Here is a 4640-nt window from a genome sequence, read left to right as displayed (position 1 = left end):
GTGATGTCATTTTCTGAATTTACCAGACTGTTGTAACTGTTCTATTATTTGTCTTTACCCACTTAGTCATTATGTCCACATTACTGATGATTATTAATAAAAAATCTCAGTTTGTATATGTTTTGTGAAAGCATCAATAGTCAACTCTACAATATCGTAGGTATATAAAAGGTATTTGGTAAAAAATATCGTGATAATTGATTTTCTGATAATTGATCAACCAGCCCTACCTTGCAATATAATTTCCCATCCCTCTCAAATAGGGGTGCAACGGATCACAAAACCCATGGATTGGACAGACCAGCACAAAAACATGGGGGGGGGATTTAAATGATTATTAAGAATTTAATAACAATAACTTTTAACAATAATTACTTCTTTTACCAGTAGATTGCTGTTAAAGACAAAAACAGATGAGAAAAATCTGTTTTACAATAACTTTGTATGCACCACAAGGTTTACCAGTTTACCAGTAAACGCAACATTTAGTCCCGCCGTTTTGTTAGCAACAGCAGTGACCATAGTGCTAGTTTGTGTCTTAGAATTTTACACTGTTCAAGTGTCTGCATCTTAACCGCGTTTAATTCAGTTACTACTGTATCTAACGGTGAACTAATGTTACCTACTGTGTAACATGTTATTAGTGTTTACTAGCGTGACATGCCGCCATGCTTCTCTTGCCTTTAACGCCTGTTTCAGAGCATCAGAGAGCAGTGCAGACATTTAGCTAGGTGGCACCGTAATGACCCAACTAACAATTTTTGGTTGCAGGAACGTTCCTTAAAGGTTAGGTTTGGTTGGGTTATCTTTTCATGGCAAACGTGTGTGTGTTGGTTGCACAACAGCTTAAAAAAGTGGACATAGTGTTTAAACTTTAACCAAATATTATATTGACTTCTTTTGAAATAAGATTTTCCAGTTTTGTAAGTTTGGATTTGTTTATCTATATATATAAATAACAATATAAATATATATTGTTTATATATATATATATATATATATAAACACAAATATTGAACAGGTGGTTGCCAACGGGGGCAACCCGAGGCCACGAAACAGTTGCCAATTGATTAAATCTCGTTGCCAAGGGCAACCGGGCAACTGTTACTGTCGAGCCCTGCTGTTGGTAATTTTTATAAACCTAATAAACATACTGGCTCGATAAAAACAACTACAGTGCAGCGTTGAGTCTAATGTGAAGCAGAATTTAACCAACAGACAAGGATCTCTGTGTGCACAGTTACGTGGACAGGTGCACTACCATTAGCTACATAAACATGCAGCTTTAGTGTTCTCCCAAAGGCGAAAAGCTTTGTTTGTTATGTTATTTTGGAAAGATTTAAGACAAAATCCTTGTCATAATTTATTGTTCATTATATGATGATTTAAGGATAACAAGTCTGTCATTTTATATGAGTTCTTGGTGGATGATAACATGTAGGAAGCAACCCTTTTTAGCAGCAGGTTTTATAGAGCTCAGAACAGGAGACAGTTCTTTGTTTGTAATTTAATGTGATATGTAAGAAGTTATCTTGTCTGAGAATTATTTCACCACTACAATAGTATTTTTGGTGTCTGACACCATGTAGGAATGGGCACTTGTTTGTGCAATACACAATAATTAACAATCATAACAAACTATTTGAATGGTAGGAGTCAGTGTTCACACTGGAAAAAATGACAAAGTAAAGTAGACTTTTGAGTGTACTATTGACACTATTCTCCCATAATGCAATGCACAAAGGAAGAGCTACTAACAACTGAGAAAAAAAAATGAATACAATGTAGACGGTCGTGAAACAGCCCCAAGAAAGATCTTAGAAGATAACAAACAAGTATTCAATCTTTTGGATGATCTTTCTAGTTTATTTGGCAGTGACTTCCCAAAGTCATATCCGGTGTTACATGTATTGCACAACTTCCAATAGCAAAATAAGTTGATACTATTGTATACAAACTACCAAAACTGTATACTATGTGACCATAAGTATGTAAGATGGCTTTAGGACATGGCTGTGTTCAGGTTCCAAGGAATCTGTTGATGAGATGTAAAATCATATACCAACCACTAGAGGCCACTAAAGGCCCTGTCCATAGGATCGCACTGATGAACGAATGAGAGCATGCATGTAGTTCTCCATAAGGCTGCCTTCAGCCTAAGTTTAAAAAAAATTAATTTATAGGGGTTACTGGTATACATTGCACAGATTAAGGAAAGCTATCTTTATTCAGCCTTTCTTCTACGTGTGGAAAGATTTGGTCAAAATTAGAGACATGCTGCAGCTGCTCAAGACACCCATTCACTGCACATTAGTGGAGGCTCGATTGCACTGGTGTGCAGTGACTGCTGAAGCCAGACCGCAAAACTGTAGTTTTCCTTTGGACAAAGACCACTTTGAGGTCAAGGAACCATCACAAAAAGAACAATTTATCATTGTCTTAAATTACTTTTACACAAAACACACACTCAGATTGTTATTAGCATGGGTGATGTGGCTCTGACTTTTGCGTTTATCACTGACAATTGCACTCACTGTTTTCCAAATTAGGATGGGAGTGCGCAAAAAATTAATTTGTGTGCACACACACGCACACAGTCACACACACAAACATTAGCAGGGACAAAGAAAGATGCCAGTATCAAAACATTAACCATCAGTGAAAATCCAGAGCCAATTTTAAAGTTAGCACTTGGATTTGAGACTCTCTGAGGTAAGTTTAACCAAAACAAACACAGAATGTACTTGCAGAAAATGCCTGTAAGCTGGTAACTCTCAGCTATTTTGTTGTTGAGTTTATTAATATGTCATAGCCAACAACATGCAATATTATGTTTTTATGTTATCTTCAGACATATAGCTACAATTTGAAAAGCATGAAAACGGTAAGATTAAATGCTATAGTTCTTTGGTGTGTGTGTGTGTGTGTGTGTGTGTGTGTGTGTGTGTTGGGAGCTTTAGTGGTCTGTAAGAATAAATTAGCGCCCAAAGTTGAACTTTGTTGCTGGCTTTGCCGGGTTTCCTACCAGCGTCTAAGTATTTAACTGAGGTTGGCAGAGGATGTCCATTACGCGCCTACACACACACACACACACACACACACACACACACACACACACACACACACACTAAACAATTGTATGCTTTACAAGGTGCCCACCGGTGTCATGGCAACGCCATATCCTCAGCAAGAGGGAAGATGCCCTGTGCCAAAAAAATGCCATGGTAACTTTTTTTTTTAAAGCCACGTTGCCCAGAAACCTTTGAAGCTTATTAAGTGAAACCAGTATGGAGACAAATGGACAGGGAGGGAGAGAGAGAGAGCGAGGGATGGGAGTGCGTCCTGTTCCAGGGCCAAAGTGGGTCTTTGTTTTAGGGAAGGGAACAGTGTGAACCTGCAGTGAGGAGGCGCAGCTAGCTCACTAAAGGTGCCTTCAAGTTTTTCAAGTCCACCTCAAGTTAATATTAAGATGATGGTGCATTGAGTTCTGTTTAACAGCTAATGCTTACATCCAAGTTGAGCTCACATTTTCTCGTTTAGGCTACTTTAAAAGGTTGCACCAGCCTGCTCGGAAGTGGGCATATTTGTGTGTGTGTGTGTGTGTGTGTGTGTGTGTGTGTGTGTGTGTGTGTGTGTGTGTGTTGTGTGTGTGTCTCTGGCTTTTTTTAATGTGTGTATTTGTGTGTGGGATAGCGTTTTTACTAATGATTATTTAGCCTACCGTATAAGTTGTGTGTGTGTATGCCTACATGTGTTCATATATGTCTTTTTCTTTCTGTGCACATATAAGCTGTGTGTGCGTGTGTGTGCAGCGTGCGTGGCTGTATAATTAAATCAGTCCATTTCTCCTTGAGTTAGCTTGCAGCGCCAGCGATGCTGTCCAGTGAGACAGTGTCAGGGTCTGCCAGTTTCATTAGCCCTGATGGATGACCTCATGACAAGCATTACACTCACCTACACTTCAAAAGGAACACACCAACTTTGGATGAGAGGAAAAGTGAATTTGTGTGTGTTTGCGTGTGTTTACGCATGCCAACAGAGACAGAAGGAGTGTTTCATTTCATCCCCCTCTGCTCTGAAACTACTATATGTGTGTTTGTATGTGTGTATTTCAGTGTTGTAATTATGTACACATGTTTTGAGCCTGCAATTACTTTTTCAGGTTTTTAATCATATGTGTAAGTGTTATACAGTGTGCAAAGCACCATTGTGAGCTGGGTGTTGTCCCTCTTGCACCATGTGTGAGTGTTTGATAGCATCGCTTTGCGCATGTCTGTGTGTACTGTGTACACTGTGCACCAGGGGCAGGGCTCGGTGCTTAGTTAGGATTTTTGGTGGCGATTTCCATATTGCCTGGGGTCATTTGGGCACGGTGCCCACTCCTGGTGCTGTGGGTGCCCGCTGAGGCGTGGGGAGATTAAAGCGGGCGCACGGTGCCACAAAGGGGCCTGTCTAGTGCTTTTTAATTCCCCTAAATTAGGGCACGGTGCCAAGGCAGCTCGCTGCTATGGTAAACACTCCATAACTGGCACCATAACTACTGCTCAGCAAGACACAGAGAGAGAGAGAGACGTTGAACACTGGAAGAAAACATTCCCTCACTCTCTCTTTTTCACACACTTGGACACACATGCTTGCAT

General features: G+C 39.9%; 1 long non-coding RNA gene across 1 annotated transcript in view; it reads right to left on the bottom strand.

Moving 5' to 3' along the window:
- Nucleotides 1-296, bottom strand: part of LOC116702925 (uncharacterized) — an 819-nt gene extending 523 nt beyond the window's left edge. The window contains exon 1 of the long non-coding RNA XR_004335293.1: nt 231-296. This is a non-coding gene — a long non-coding RNA (uncharacterized LOC116702925). The remainder of the gene's footprint in view (nt 1-230) is intronic.
- Nucleotides 297-4640: the final 4344 nt, after the last annotated feature.

Source organism: Etheostoma spectabile, chromosome 2, assembly GCF_008692095.1.
Source record: "Etheostoma spectabile isolate EspeVRDwgs_2016 chromosome 2, UIUC_Espe_1.0, whole genome shotgun sequence".
NCBI classification, from domain to species: Eukaryota; Metazoa; Chordata; class Actinopteri; order Perciformes; family Percidae; genus Etheostoma; species Etheostoma spectabile.
Note: the sequence above shows the minus strand (reverse complement) of the source record. Positions and strands in the feature narration are given on the sequence as shown.